General features: G+C 33.9%; 1 protein-coding gene across 2 annotated transcripts in view; it reads right to left on the reverse strand.

Moving 5' to 3' along the window:
- LOC144446637 (5-hydroxytryptamine receptor 1A-like) overlaps positions 1-17,229 on the reverse strand; it is a 40,228-nt gene extending 22,999 nt beyond the window's left edge. The window contains exons 1-2 of one of the 2 annotated variants that reach the window (XM_078136447.1): positions 17,138-17,228; positions 8,356-8,498 (exon numbers count right to left, since the gene is read on the reverse strand). The gene's annotated coding sequence lies outside the window, so the exon portion shown is untranslated. Of the gene's footprint in view, positions 1-8,355; positions 8,499-17,137 lie in introns of both variants that reach the window. The other variant, XM_078136446.1, reaches the window with a different exon arrangement.
- Positions 17,230-18,000: the final 771 nt, after the last annotated feature.

Here is an 18,000-nt window from a genome sequence, read left to right on the forward strand (position 1 = left end):
TCACAAACATATGATTAGTACCTCCAGCAGTTCAAGGATACAATTTGCAAGCAAAACACTAATGAGAAATGTAGCAAAGCGTGACATGTTTCTATGAGTTCGTTAATTCTTTTTTTAAACAGGTAAAGGGGAAATTAAAAGTCTTAATGTATGTATATCCCCCTGGGTGTACATGAGGTACAATGTGTGTTCGGTCGCATATAGGTAAATGCAATAATGCATAATTACGAAAGCTAATTATCAAGGACAACATTGTTGAATCCGATACACGTAAAAGGCATGTGAGCAATTTATTTGTCAATTCCATTGTATCGTAACGACAATAACATTTTGCATTCAATGGAGTATTCTTTTGAAGATGCAACTCGTATCGATCATTCCTGAAAATTATTGTGATTGCGTTTCAAATTGATGGCAAACGTTTTGCTAGTGAAGATATCGTAACTGTTTTAACTTTAACATGAATTGAAACGGTCTAATCTCTGGACAGACATGTATTTGTTAAAGATGTATTTCGTAGCGCATACGTATAAAAAAACTTTATTCTTGTCCTCATCACCTCAACATAGTAACGGCGAATTTCACAATACAGGTTAGCCTTTCTGTGTGATACAAACACGCAGAAACTAATAAGAAACTGAACGTGCTACACTTTAGATAGCAAGATTGAATGAGTACAGTCTCTTGCTACATTTTGCCTAAGTGAAATTAATTACACACATGTCGCCATACAGGCATTTTACATTTTTCATTAGGTGTTTGATACTGAGAAAAACTATTGGCGCTCGAATGTCTGCATGGAGTTGCAATACATTTCAATGGTTTATTTTATTTAGATTACATGTGAAAAAGTATGCGATCTTGCTATAATTGAAGTGTGGCATGATTACGCAGTTTCGTGTTGGTTTCTGCGTGGTTGTATCATCAAACAGCAAAGCTGAACAGTAGTGTGAAATTCGCTGTATATATAATTTGGACTTGACGCTACGTATTTTAATAGTACTTCCTCCACTGAGGCACATTTTGAATTGCCCCCCTCCCTCCCCCATGTCCATGTGAAAATACAAATATATTACAAATAGGTGATCAGGGTCTGTTACATTTTAAGCAAGGGACGTGTACTTTTATTTCTTTTTTGTGTAGCCCTAAATAATAGTCTGAATCGTCAAATTTGAGATTTATCATAATACAACAATATCAATAGATTGTATTAAATTTTTAAACTGTACCAGTTACAATTGTGAAAGGTTGAAGGAGTATACCTTTTTCCCTGGACGGCTAAAGTTTCTGAATCAAAAATGAATTAAACAACAACAAATTCGTTCTTGCTTGCATTATATCCGTAGCTAAAAACTGTATCAAAGTCTATACACGCACGCTGTATGGTTTTATCTCTTGATATCAAAGATGTTCGCTGTTTTAAATGTGTTGTATTATATGTAAAGGAAATTAGAAAAATACAATTTTCATAATTATCAATTTGTAAATATATAAAAATAAATATAAATAAATAAATGTATATAATATATATATATATACATACATACATAAATATATATATATATATATATATATATATATATATATATATATATATACACACATTATGTTGCACTTTTATTTTTTGCGTGAAATCATTGCCGTTTAATGTAGATGCCTTAAGTCCATAAGTATGCTATCAAAAACTATTTCCATCACTGTATCATTTAAGGAAAGTAACTCAAACCAGCTAGCTACGTATAAACATGTCTTAATATACGAACTGTTTTATGTGAAAGGTGAAACGTTATAGCTACCGCAAATAATCGCCTACAAGGTTGGCACGCAGGGTGGTTTATTTGAAATCGCCGAATTGAGTCACGAAGATATTAGTATGTTCATGTCTACTTTGGTCTAGTGTTTGCGCAAACAGGTTCCTAAAGCTAACATAGAGTAAACTCGAACAAAGCAAGCACGCTCAGTGCAATTAGACGGTAAATAGAGGGGGTGGCTTACAGTCGCTGAAACGAATACAACGACGGAAGGGCAAACACAAATATATACCAGAAACTTTAAGCTCGAAAAACATATGCAGGTGACATGCCTGTTGAAAAAGTATTGCAATTTTTTGGACTATCATCTGTTTTTTATTATAATAAGTTGTACCTAAATGTTGTATTTCACTGAACAAATATTTCGTGACAACGTACCGTATCATGCCGCCCTTAGCAACAGTAAAATATCAAAGTAGTTAGTGATTAACATATATACAACTCAATTTGAATTCTAGGACTAAGGTTATTTGAAAATGTAGTCATGAAGGAAACACAAAACATGATTTGCAATGCAAAGTCACAGACGCTTCCTGAACAAAATGGCGATGAAACTATACCCCACTTGCTCACGAGAACAAGTTGTCTTGTATGTTAACATTTTTATAAGAATGCATATGGCAATGTTTTTGTCTAATTATATTTGTCCTTGTCTTTTTAATTCTACAACATTGTGCTGTAGTCTTGTGATTGTGATATGTTGTTTCTTGTGTTTCTTTTTTGTCTCGGCCTCCTTGGAAAGAAGTACGGGCTACGTAAGGAGCTACCAAGGATAAATAAAGTAAATAAGTAACTAACTAAAGTCTTGCTTCTTACGCTTATTATTTATCGTCATTAATCTTAGACAAACTCTAGGTTGTCTATGTCCATTGTTTCACATACGAATAAGATAAAACAATCACCTTCTCTCCTAAATTTAAAGTTTGTAATACATTCTGTAATTTAAGTAGGGAAAGTTTACACCACGTCATAGCATGCATAAGTTGCATACCTCGGTAATGCTATATCTGTTAGAAGAAAACGTATGGGTAGCATATTTTCAAGTAATAGATTTGCTAATGTGGTGACTAACGTGTTCATGTCATCAATATGATAAAATACCTTTAAATTGATAATATGGACGGCTTAACATTAAGGTGAACTTGTTAAACCTTTCTTTGATACTTGATAGCTACTCAGCCACATAAAGTGTACTTAGTTTTATGTTTCACTTCGTTTTGCTTTGAAACCATATCGATTATTTGGTTTAATTAGTTGTTACTATAAGCGATCTTAAGTGAGTAAAACTAAGCATAACATAGACTCTTTTTCTCACGGCACCGCGAAATACCAATCATACTCTTAAAACTATATATCGGAGTATGACGCAAAAAAGTTAAATGCCCTCATACAGATTAAATCATTTCTGAATCTGACGCAGGTTAAAACGTCAGGCTGTTGACCTCGAAGTTCGATTGTACATTTGTAAGGGTAACCCTACCCTTTGCACTATATTTACCACTATTATGAACATACAAGAACGCAAGTAATATAATTCTCCTGGCGATCTTTTTAAATTCAAAATGTTTAAACGTCTTTGCTATTTCTGAGTGTCCTTAGTTCTGTTTTCATTATTCAAAAATCTTTCATTCAGCACTTTCCAACTTTATTAAATTGCAGCGGCCCTTACTTGGGGGTTATTTGAGTTGGTTAAATGATACCTTTGGGTATCAATTTCTAAAACAAACATATTGAACCATCACCCGTTTTGAAGTTCAGCCATACAAGTCTGGCATATTAAGATGTAGATGTAAAGAGACTATATCGTATTTAGTTATCATGTGTATAGTGGCGAATGACCTATCCAAAAGCATTCACTTCTTGCCTTGCTTCGTAAAGTAGTTTTTCGCAAATCCCTAAATTTATATGCATATAAGTGGGGTATGATTGATGTATTAAAATATCACCACTGACAAACAAACGAATAAAATTACATTTCTATTGTACATGTCACGTCCCATGTAGGTTGTCATTGCTCTAAGTGTACATATGTAATAATGAAACAAGTTATTCATTAATGACAGTTTCCATACGTATATGTTATGAATATCAAATAGTTCCTTAGTTGATTATACGTCTATGATACATCTTGCCTTGTGGCAAGTGATCGATTATTTGGCAAACATGCCTGCAGGTACCGAGCAACTGATACCTCCACCAAGGCTGAGAACTTCTTCTAATAAATGTCCCAAATGTACACATCATTTTGAATGTCATTGCATACCAACCACAAATTAAGAAATGGCGCCCTCGACTGCATGAGTTCAATAAGTAAAGCTCGTGATGTTATTGCTTCACTAGAATATAATGTTACAGTACTAGCTAGTTCCATGTACGCAATCTTTCTCCAAAGTTTCATCAAAACATAATAATACTTGAGGGAAGAGCTTACCCTACTTACAAACAAACCAGACAAATGTGCTGAAAACAAACAGACAAACAAGTGTTTTGAAAACGTATTGTTAGCGGAGAATATCTACAACCTAAAAAGACAGGAAACATTGGTAGAATTGTCAGACAAGGTAACTTTGGTTGTTCACAACTGCTTTATATTTGCTTGTATACACTATTAGTTGGATCGATTTGTGGGAATAGGTAGGATTCTTATGAGGACGTTAAAGGTACAAGCACTTAGTATGTTATATATAATTGTACTGAACGGTGAAATAAAACAATATTTTCATAAATTATACGCATGTTCAAGAATTACGAAATCAATTGTTCGTGTATTGCTGTATAAATTGGCACTTATTTTTTCGTGTTTTCCCGGTGTCAACATATTGTCGTTAACTTTGCTATTTACAACACTACGTAGACGACGGCGTGTAAAGCCACGGATTACCCCGTTCTACTTACATTGTCTTGCTACTGGGTAATTCATCGATCCACAAATCATGCATCATGGCGTGCATATTCTGTAAGTTTACATAATTATATAAATATTTCGATTCTTTCCTCTCAACGGTTACTTACGCCGTTCACGTGCAAAATATGTTATTCCACGCATATTGGTAATATACATACACACTTGAACACTGACGTCAAAAGCTCAATTCAATCTGGTCGTCGGACGTTTGGATGAGTGAGAGATGTGCGTAGGGATCACACTTAATCCGAATATGCTTATCGGCCGAGCACTGGACTATAACGTATATATACATTTTGATCGTTAACTTGCAAAATACACTACTTGGTCGACAAAATGTTTTATTAATTGTAGAATGTAGTCACATTGGAACGGTAAATTGGACACGAATGCAGCGACGTTTCGATATGTTTAATAAGAACCTTGATCATGCAAATATTGTAAGTTGTCCTAGTGGAACCATGAACAACTATATTCTCCATCTTATTTGTGTTAATATGTATAGATGTACTATGGACATCAGGAGGACATCAAGATCATCAAAGTAATGTGAGATGAATTATAATACAATTTAGAAATCAAACATGAACGTTAACTATCTTATCGTTCGCCATGAATATTACATGACAGGCGTTGGAATTTTATGATGAATACAACATTTAATGTGCGATACTATAAGAATAACAACATACATGGAACAACCCATAGAAGTATGATATATTAAGGTGTGGCGAAAGCCAGTTAGAGAAGTATAACATTGTAAAAGGAATAAATGTTAACAGACCACTTACTGTATTACACGTCTCAATTTATACTAGCAACTCGAAGACTTCAACCGCACTCGATCCTACATTAAGGTCGTGTTCGTGTGAATAGTATCAAACATGAGTGACTTGGCGATATATAGCAAATTATAGCGAGATTGTAGTAGGTAATAGATATATGCGACACTTCCTGGGCTTGATTTCGTTAGTGGTTTCGATCTCACCTAGATGAAAACAGTACGACGAACCAAAGCTTCTGTTTGTATATGTAGTGAAAAAATACGTTTTAAAGGAACTAGTGAAAGTACTCTCCGAACTGCCACAGAGGGCACTAAATCCTAATGAATTCGTCTGACCGATATTTCATTCACATCGGTGAAATGGTGACAGGTGAAGACAATGATCGTTACTGTAAATCACATTCATGTAAGTTATTATATAGTAGGAAATGTACTAAAATGATTACCGAAAAGAAAAATCCAAATTTCTTAGTCAACGTACTGATATATCTCACTTAGAAACCAAGACACTGATAAATGGACGTAAAGCTTTAAGTTTAAATTACCTGTGGCGAAGGTGAGCTTGAAGTAAATTATACCTCGTTTAGTTAATCAAAGTGTTTGTTTTGCCCGATTGGAGTTTCACGTCAAGCGTGACAGAAATTGTAAAAGAGCATTCGATGGCATGTGTGAAAAAAAATCGATGTAAAGTCTTCAATTTCTTGGAATATAATCGTTTTTCATTACATTATTAAATGATTTCATAATTATTACTTTCTAGCTTCATCTCATTCAAAACACACACATAACCAAACCCCCATAAAACACACACACACACACACGCAAAACCTCAGAAAAAACTATATTATCTGTCACCGCATGATGGTGTATGATTAATAGACCCAGGCATAAAAACAGCAATATCATACTTAAATTACGTCTGTTATATAAAAGCCTGATAATGGGCATAAAGGCGCCAAATGTATCACGCAACCTTTGTGACCCCCTTGTATGATTGTTACAAAATTTAGTCAGTCAGACCTCCGAGACTATAATGAAAACAAAGCTACAGAAGATAAGTCGTGGCATATATGTTAACACAACCCAAGTGGGAAACGACCGTCATTGAATTACTTGTCATATCAGAGAGAGTTATTTCTATACATTTCAATGTAAACTGATATTGTATGAAAAATCACTGATGAAAAAAATGAACCTAACCGGAAATGAATCGAAGACTCCATGCACGTCTCATCATACATACATTGTCACCTACATGATATTGACTGTTGGATTAACAAAAAACTATAAAACAAAATTCCGCGTAAATTATTCTTGTAATATTGTAACCAGACAACATATCTTTCAATTGAAATCAAATAACATGGCGTCTGACGACTCAAAAAGGGATTTTTTCCGGAGACGGGTAATTGGCGGTTCTGAGCAACCTCTGACAAAACACAAGGATAACTCAAGTACACTTTGTACGATGACACAAATCTGGGCTTGTCTCATGGCAACGTGAACTAAAGGAGGACGAGCTGGAAAAATTTGATAACATCGCGTTGCAAGTCTTGAGTCCCAATGGGACCATTACGTTCTATCAACAAAGTCCATATATAAATAGGACGAGCAAGCGTTCAATGATGTGCACGGCCATGACATTGTTTGAAGTAGATAAAACTTGCACGCAATTATAATAACATGGAGATAAATACATTAAATACAGGATTTATGTTTAACTAGCCTACGGCAGTCTGTAATTAATAATGCTCCTGTGGCTTTGTAAAAGAGAAATGAAATAAATCCCCTGTTTTCAAAAAGTGTGAAGATTTTTTAACAACCACTACGCAGGAGTGAAATCGTAATATATATGTACGGGTCAAACGTAACGTTTTCAGATCAAAATATTCCCATAATTTACAATTTCCTTGTGCTATGTTCCAGTATTAACGAAGCAATATGAACATATATCGTTAAATTTGCTTTCTTTAAGTTTAAACTTTGAGTTGCCATCAATCTTATAAAGTTGGAATTACACGATAGGAAGAAAACAGAAATTTATCACGAACTGTCATATTTGGCATTCTTTCTTGCCGAAAATTGTGTTTTATAGAACGCGTTCGTCCTACACATCCCTAAAGATCGCAAGAAGCAAGGCAAATCAATTACATGGTCACCGTTCCTGAACACATCATTTGTAGTGTTTGCATATAAAAATGAACTTTAAAGAATGACGAATGAACTTATGACAAGTATACCAATTGGTAGTGTAATCGGAATGAACACACCACTGGCTATGAAAAAGTGAGCCTTTGTCGCCAGGTTGAATCTGGTCAAGATATTAGTTGCTGGTCACATTCATAATGAATTGGCTTTTTAAACATTTAAACATTTCTTACCGGACAAGGCCGTACATCTCAGTCTTGTAAATATATATAACAATGTCTTCGAATACTCTATTATTTAATAACTATCGTGATAACTTTCCCAGACAGTTTTCCACACATACCTTGCAAAAATGTTTAAGATATAACAGAATGATACAACGTGTTTTACTTGCAAATACTTCACATTCAGCAATAGAATGGTCTGTGTGCGAAAGTGGACTAAGGTGTTCATATGATACTGACTCGGGGGATAGAATCTACGTACGACGCATATGCAGACTTACTCTACAAGCAATCGGCACGTCTTTGCGAGGAGCTGTCTAACTTTACCGTAACTATGGCACGAACCGACCCTAAGTGAAAATAATAAAATGAACTATTTACATATCTTACGCTCCAAAACAATAATTAGGGTAGATTCGTGAAAATTGTAAATATGTAGAGTATGAAAATCCAATATTTCATACCCTTTCAATGTCTACTCACGTTTCTTCAAACTACGTCCAAATCCCCTCATGCATTGAAGTCGTCCAAACGTCACATATATAAAGAAGTAGTTATTGTCGATTGTAATGTCAAACTTGTCAAATCCAGCAATTACAGCTTACTTCAGACTTACACTCCACGACCTGTAAAACAGACAAGGGCACATTCCTACATTTGGGATCAAGATTCTTGTAATATAGTTTGACTTTGGCTTCTCGTTGATAGTCCTAACACACCCTAAATCTATTTGCTACATTAAAGGATAATTTCAGTGCCTAATGCGATGATCACGAATTTGATTTTCTAGTGCACTCTTCACCCCAATCAAAAGGAAACTATATCAAATATGGACGAGCGCATCAGAGAAATTCCATGTTGCCTCTTGTTAATGCTTAGTGGCTATGTATGGAATACCGCGCGCATCCATGCAGATGATTAATGAATATAACTTTATGTATCGGCAACTCTTGAAACGTATGAAAGTTGATTGTCCTACCTCTATACTTATAATAAATCATACAAAAGATGGAGTCATGACTTCACAAAAGAAAACAGAAACTAAATGAATCTATATTGCAATTACTTCCTTTTCTCTGGACGGAAGCTATGTCCATGTAATATACTAAAAGTGATAACCACGTTTTAGTACTGGATTTATAGTATTGTGCATGTTTAAAGATTAGGGCGAAGGTTCGACGCACATCATGTATGTATACAGACAGCTTTACAGTTTTGGCGGGAATGAAGCTGACGACATGTACAGAGAAAGGTGTTAAGTAGTTCATTGGCGATGGTATTTCTATCTTCATGTAACATTTCGATCACGTCATGTTTTAAGTAAGTGGGAAGTCCTTAGATGTACAAGGAATATTGTGATAACTGGTGGATGGTACTTTGGTTTCACGTCTGTTTTGTACAGGTCTACCGCTGAGTATACAGTGAGACATAATTCTATAGATGCTGCACTTCTTTATCACGTCGAAGAACACACGACCACTTCAAATCCATCAACATTATGAATACCAGAGATAAAAAAGAACCTTGCGGCCAAAGCTGATTAAAGCGATCAATTTTTTTTTTCTTTTATGAAAGCCCTGGATTTTGAAGGCCGTCAATTATAACGGTTTTTGAGTATTAGACTGTAAATAATAGGATGTCAATTTATAATAATTCATCGACATGGTTCCAGGCCAAAAACGTGGAGTAGGAAATCTCAAGTATACGATTTGACGATCGTATAAATCTCCAGAACATTCAGTCAAAAATGAGGATCGTACGTGCCAGTAAGAGAATGAAACAACGGTGAAATAATCTGTCCACTTATATATATATCAATCTACAACAAAGCCATCAATAATTGAACTTACAAATCAAACAATGTCTACCCTGTGTTTCCTCGGGGGAGGATGTTTGCATCTTATGGCGATGAGTGGTAATAACGATAATGAGCAAGGTCAAAGGAGTAATCTCGTCTAATTGACCAGCAACCTTGACAACAGTCAGTAGTCTGTTCTCACAAGTTTTTCGACATTGATTATATTGATTTTGCTCATTGTGAGATTTGCCGTGTTGGAATTAATACGCAGACGAGACAGTAAGATAAATATAAGACAATTACAAATCGACAAACCTGTCAAATGTCAGCTGTTGATGCAAACTTAACTTGATATGAGTTCCATTAAAATACTGCCTGCCTTTTATTTAAATGTCATACTATATATACATGGGTAGACTTAGTAATAAGCTTCAAAAAAATAACCCAAATATTTGAGATGTTGCATCTTGGCGGAAAAACACGCATAGTCATCTTTTCAATTGTTGAACAGAAAATAGTTACCTATGTTTTGCATAGCCAGCGAAAGGAGACATTATTGTATAGAAGGATAATATTCAAAAGCACGAAAATCGTCAAATCTATAAAGAGAAAGATAGAAACGTGTAACATCTAAAATCTGCAAATGTTCACCCTTAAAGCAAAATATTGCAACGACGAAATCGATTGCATGAACACTTATGTTATGGTCAAACATCTACGAATAAGAGGATACACTATACCTATGATATTTTTGTCTGGAAAACGCGCCACTCTAAATTTGTTAGTTGACGACACCTACTTCAACTTTATCTGTTACATCTAGGCTATATGACATTCTCAACACGTGTTGTCTACTCAATGACCTTTGTCTTTATTTATATATCTCCCACTTTCAGATTTTTCCGTCTTCATTTCATCCGTCACCTTCGGTCTTTTCACTAGAATTTAGCATGCTATCGAGAAGTGAACACCTTTCGACTTCGTGTGTCACCACACAGCATCAATGACCCTGATAATTTTGCTGTTCATCTTAAGTCGATATGTTTTTGAGCAGATGGTATCGATGCCCGAATTAAATAACAGGTGTTACAGGACGGGAACTGATTTACTATTCCCGTTCTTTGTGATTTTAAAAGTAACATGTCTTCATGGTAATGAGAATTCTCTTTGAAAGTTATTGTCAATACCATATGGCAGTGACTAGTTTGCTCATTCGTAGATATGCACTATTATTGCGTAGAACATTTTATGCCGACATGAGAAGGAAGTCAAAGCGGGTACATATACGTCAATTGAATTGGAACAGTTTTTCCTCATTTCTTTGTGACATGTCACATACACAATTTGTTACATGAACACAACAATTTGTAGTTACAAGCAAATTACCATAAGGCAACTCTAAAGGAAAATCCAAAGAATCCAAAGGTATTTGCATGAATTATGCATGTGCGTTTTGTAAACACACACACACACACACACACACACACACACATACATATATATATATATATATATATATATATATATATATATATATATATACACATAGATATATGGTCAACATGCAAGTTTTCGAAATGCATTATAACGTTTCTGATACATCAAAATTATGTATTGATGTACTGCCGACTCTGAAAGAAATTCGAACATTCCTTACTTCAGTTGTTCAACTTGTTCTTCTTCTTTACATTCATATACGTAATGCATACATGTATATTATTATTTCTACATATTGTAACTGCCAATTTCCGTATGCCGACAATATGTAAGATACACTGCTTCTTTCGTTTTTCTGCTGAGCTGTCTGTTTATATTAACACTAGTCTTGCAGGACAATGTTATTAGCCTGACACAATGAGTTTCCAACCTTGAATTTAGCTTAACTTGCATTATCCTTAAGATAGTGTTCGTACTATCCTATCAATTAACTCTTGTGGCAATAATATATATAATGGAATAGAGTCAAGTGTCAGTTGACAACTATATCTAAAGTACAAATTCACGGTGCTGTGGTCGATGGAGGCACTGATTCTATGGCCTGTACGTCAAATACACAGGCCATTCATTCGCATTCCTCGCCTTGTTAATTTTTCAGTTTCACACACATATTTGTATTCAGATGATTCACTACTCCTCATGGTGTACACTATTCAGAAGTAAGTCACTATATCCAACAAAACCGTACCAAGAAGGTTGTAGCTAGCAGAGGTTTAAACCCACCCCCAACCAAATTTATCTACCATCCACACATAATAAAAAGATAGCATTTATAATAAGCGAAGCAACCATATTTACCAAACGTAGACGATTTGGTTTGCGTAACTAATAAAGGCAGTCAACAGATATATATATATATATATATATATATATATATATATATATATATATATATATATATATATATATATATATATGTCTTATCAATGTCTTAGAACTGATACTAGTAGCATATATGGAATGGAAGTGTTGCCATAACAACTGATTGATATATGTCATTAATGCGTACCGCTACATAGTAAAATCTAAAGGTTAAAGCATTGCAATGAATAGGCCAGACTTAGGATGAAAAAGAAGGCATGATTTCAATTAAACCTTCTCAGAAAAAAAATATTAAGGTAAAGATGTTCACTGAATCGGATTAGTCAAGATATTTATTACGGTTCGATCGACTTTCCTTCCAAAGATATCATTACATCATATAGGACCTAAGGGTTTTCCTAATAGTTCTATGACTGTGTTTGGAAAATACATGATAATGCTTCGTGTTCCCATGTCTAGAAGTTAACCAATTTTAATAAACAACAACATTAAGACAATAAACGATGATTTACAAAAGTCACAATTCAAGTATTCACGCCTTTACAAACTAAGAAATGATGGACATGATTTTTCTAATTTTATTGTTCAACATGGATAGTGTATATGAATTCATTTTATTCTGAAACACATACGGAGGTGGTAACCTCGTCAATTCTTGTAAATATATAGTGTCAGAATTCTTTACAGGAATAGCCAAACTCATCTGTGCCTTTAAGATCAAACGTATTTAAACCAGGTTATAGAAATACATTATCATTGCATACTCATACATTGCCATTTAATCAGAACTGTAAATGTAGTATTACAAATGTAAATGTATAGAAAATATGCTTCGCAATGGAACTTCACTTATGTCATTTCTGATATTAATCCTGTGATATTTTTCAACCTAATCTATACCTATTTTTTATATTAGCAGTAGTTGTGCCTTTTCGTAATAAGTAAAAAATAACTGATGAGGTGTAAGACCCTTCATATATAACGTTGAATAGATTCAAAATGATCTCTTTGAAAACAATGACAAAACATGTAATATGAGATAGTGTCATAATTTGACAGAAAACATGATTGCGAAGTGTGTCTGTGTGTCATTCCTGTATTTCCAGGTTTGGATGTATGTATGTATGTATGTATGTATGTATGTATGTATGTATGTGTGTGTGTGTATGTATGTATGTATGTATGTATGTATGTATGTATGTATGTATGCGTGTATGCGTGTATGTATGTATTTATGTCTCTGTCTGTCTGTCTGTCTGTCTGTCTGTCTGTCACAAAATGACAGGAGAAACGACGGTAGGGTAAACAGTAAGATTAAGTTTAAATTATACATTTAAATGCACCTTTGTAAAATTGTTCCCTTTGACACAACTTCTCTCGTGCACCAGCCGTGACTTGTGTTTGGCAATACAAAAAGAACAGATTATAGGAAGTGTGTGGTACAAAAAAAATCAAAGTCTAAACATATCGCAAAACAGAATGTAGAGGGCGGGTGTGAAAATACTCGTTCAGTGGTTTGATATAAAGTCGATTTTATTTTTACATTTGTGACTTACTGCAACAGGAAAATACGTGTATAAATGTAATACGTTTACGTTGGGTTGCTTACAACCAAAATTGAACAAAATTCCAATTGGAATTTTAAGTATACGAATAAATGAACTAGGTTAAGCTCAAAAAAATGTTTGGTTCCGGTGTCCCGAGCCCACATTGTTTTTCACTGCCGACCCTAAACATTTGTTTATGTATTCGAGAAAAAAATAATAAAATCACGAAATGTGTGAAGTGGAAACTGTCATCAACTTAAAAAGACAATATAAAACTGTTCTCCGATCTGTAATGGTTGTACATGAGAATAAATCAATAACACAGACATCATATGGAACACAACGGTAAACATAACTACCTGAACTGAACTAGACACTTACATATGAAAAAAAAATTAAAAAATGAAAGATCTACCTACGCCACCTATTAGTAACAAATGAGCGTAATCGGAACCACACAATTGCTTTGCACCCATATTGTTATAATAAACAAAAACATAAAGAAAGAGACAGATAGATAGAACCACATAATACATACATACATACATACATACATACATACATACATACATACATACATGCATACAGACAGACGACAGACAGAGAGACAGGCAGACAAACGGACAGGCGGATAAATAAAAATTGATGGTTATAGGCAAATACATATTTAACATTGATTTATAAGATATATAGAAACATTGTAATGGATTTTTTTATCAATACGCCTAAAAGCGCACAGATGGAAGTCGATATGGAAATATGAATATGTATTCAGATTAATGAATAAATGAATTGATAAACGTTAGATAAAGGCATGTCATTGTACTTTTAGTCTTAAGATTATACCCTGCATGTAAAGGTAGACGGTACCATTTGTATTAAATGCTTATCACATTTTAATTTCCCCGTAAATTTATTACTTGTTGTTGTCACAAGTTGGTGAGATCGATAGTAACTGTGTTACCGACTTTAGATTGATCTAAATGTTGTTGTAAAATGTAGTTTAAAGGTGCAAGGTGACAATCGCGAGAATACGATGGAATAACTATGGGGTAGTCTCTATTCTATTTGTGTTGACAGGACATGTCAAAAATAATTACCATGATTTATGAGAATAAGGGTGAACTGTATAAAGAAAATTATCAATATCTTCACTCAAAATCAGAAGAAAGTCATTTCGTCACCAAATCAACATTTCTAGTCAATATTGAGATAGGACATTGGAATTAATCTTACTGTAGTTACTTTGCAATAATATGATAATTTACACAAAAACGGCTACAATCTGTTGTATAATCAATACCGTGAAATACATTGAAATATACATTTCAGAGACTTTAAGTAGTCCATATCTTAGTTCAATATATGTAAATATACAAGAATTTGTGTACCCAATGGGCTAGAAGGGCAACAACTGATAATATAAAATGTCAATAGATTTTGCTATTATGACTTTGTAATTATATTGTGTTTTACCTTGGGACTGGATCCGTGGACATCTCTACACATAATTTACTTTTAATTACAAAATGTCTTTTTCATCACGAATTAAAGTATATAACTATTATGCATTCGTTCGTATTCGCCAAAATAGTCACTTTATTTTTCTGCCGTACCAATAGCTTTTACTGTGCCCGAATGATAATACATTATCTATGCCGTAATTGGTACTGTCGCGTACAGGCCAACACAAGGTGATATTTAGCAATCGAAATGTCGTTCCTCCCAAAGACTATAAAGCGTTATGCACTTGAAAATGAATATGCCATAAGTCATTCATATGTACCTTTTGATTTATATTTCGTGTGTTGTCTTTCTGCCTTATTTCAGATTCATTTTAATACTGCCATGATTACAGAATGAGTTATTTGTATAATTGATAGCCAACAGAGAATATAGTCAACTGAAGTGGAATCCGCTAAACACATCAAACATTGTGCCTTTATCTGCAATACCTTTCTCCAGGGAGTTGAAGACTAATTGTGTCCGGTCAATAAAAGTTGTTCCGTCATAATTATGCAATTCCGTCATTAAGGATCAAACTTACAAGGTTGATGACATTACAATTCATGGAAAACAAAGGCGAACATGACAGCTTTTCCACGATTTGAAAATGAATTCCATTTTACCTATTTAGTATGTTTGTGCATATGCATGTGATCAGTTTAATTAAGTCACTTCCGTGACATGTCATGTTATGAAAAATAAAGCCATGACTTAATAACGGCTACACTCGTATCCTGAAAACTAGGTAATCGACTCACTTTATAAACTAAAGCAAGCAAGTACATACCCCGTGAGTATTCGTTTCGTTCTTAATTAATTAATTAATTAATTAATTAATTATGAAGAAAGAACCAGGTTGATTATTGCTCTCAGGTTAAAATCTCAAGAGAGAAGACTGTCATGAGAAAATTATTTAACGATTTAATATTATGTATTTGTTATTACTGTTATTACTTAGTAATCATTTTCATATTATTCAATAATAGTTTAATTATCTAAATTGTTATGTATGGTCATTGCTCTTAGCTAATTATACGAAATTACACGACCTTTGCGCAAAATCTATCACCGTGCTTTTCTTATCTAGCATACATTGCTGAGTTTTCTTTCGATTAGACAAGTTTGAATTCTTATTTGATATAATAAAGAATAAAGAATAAATCTATTAGCATAATTTCATAAAAATATGCAAACCAGATTTCGTTTACTCTGAGCCATTTGTTAATAAATCATGATATTGCTAAGTGTATTAGCTATAATTCTAACCCATCTTAAATTATTGCACAAAGACATCACCTGTGAAATGAAAGTTTGCCAAATGTATTTTTCAAATCATCCAATTAATCGATAAAGCGATATTTTTTTCTGAGAGGAGACACAAAAGAGGGTTAATTAATATGCAAAGAAATCTAAACATAAATACATGCATGTGAAGTCCAAAAATGTTATTTAAATGTCAAATAATACTGTTCGCGAGAATATGATTGAAATGTGCTCAAGTGTCTCACAATGTTAAAATCCCAGGATATTATACGATACAGATTTAGTCATCAAAGATGTGTATTTTCCAAGAAATGTTGCGCTCGTCTCTACAAACTGCCAAACCAATATAATAATAAGGGTGATTGACTGACTGAACTGTTAACTGTGTCCTTGTCGACATAATATTAAGAAATGGAAACAGCTGTGGCCCACCGATGTACACAGTTACCTCGACAAATAAATGATTTCACTTTTTAATTAAAATTGTATTTAATTAACTTGATATAATTAGATTGAATTGAAATTAAAAAGTTAGTATCCTATGTATTGTATCAGGGTATGTGTTGATGCCTGTTTTCTTAGATGAGTAGATGTGTTTCATTATATTATCTGACAACTAATTATTGAACCCATCTGAAAAATATTGTACCATACAACCAAGACTCCAATTGTTCGCAAAGGTTATTAGCCATGTGGTTATTAGAATAAAATGGTCACAGGAATAGTTCGGATGAGATGGCATAACAGTTATACACTTGTGTGGTCATTGAGGCAATACAAGCACTGATGGAGCACACATTTCGTTGTAAAAGGCAATTTTTTTTTAACTTACCTTTTCTGAGGTAAAACCTTGTAGATTTCTTTCGCCTAATAAACCCTTTTGGACAGGATATAGATAAAACTTTAGACGTAGCTGTTAGACCTAATGACAGAATTAAGAATATTTTATTAAGTGGCATTACTCAATTTGTCATTGCAAAAGTACAAATCTTCATCGTGTGAATATGAGATGGTTTTGTGGTTCTGTTGCCAGGCAACTGCCCTCATACTCACAGTAATGACATCTATCCTATTTTACTGCAATTCAAGTATTTAGAAAATAGGTGCAATTGAACAAAGTCAATGGTGAAAATGGTTTAACCGATATTATAGCACTCGATATTGAACCAATATTAATCACATCACTGAGTTAGACATGGATGAGAGATTACTTTTTGAAAGTTTGTTTCCATGGTAAATCAAACGTTTTATACATGTTAAGTAAAAATCCACATTTATTAGTTGTGGGATGCATTGATCCTGTAGCTCATCATGTTCATAGTTCACCATATTGAAAAGCTCGAAATTGTTAAATAAGATATGTACATGTGTGGAGTGTGTTGGCGTTCGATTTTGTACGCCTTGCAATATACAGTTAATGTATAACAGCGATTTAGTCCATAAGCAGCATGGGTTTGATACAACATGTGGCGGGAATGCAAATTAGCCTGAATGTCTGTAATCCTTGTTGCACGTACCAACTCCATTAACGTCGTAGATCCATGTAAAAGGAATTGATTGTTCATCCAGTATCTGTTGTATTGAAAGGACATTCTCTAAGCCCACGTTTTTTGCCTAAACATTTGACAAACCTGTTTTTTCTATGCATACGTCTTCACATGGAACTTGCTTTTACCTATACTGAATATGTATGCC

Source organism: Glandiceps talaboti, chromosome 15, assembly GCF_964340395.1.
Source record: "Glandiceps talaboti chromosome 15, keGlaTala1.1, whole genome shotgun sequence".
NCBI lineage: Eukaryota > Metazoa > Hemichordata > Enteropneusta > Spengelidae > Glandiceps > Glandiceps talaboti.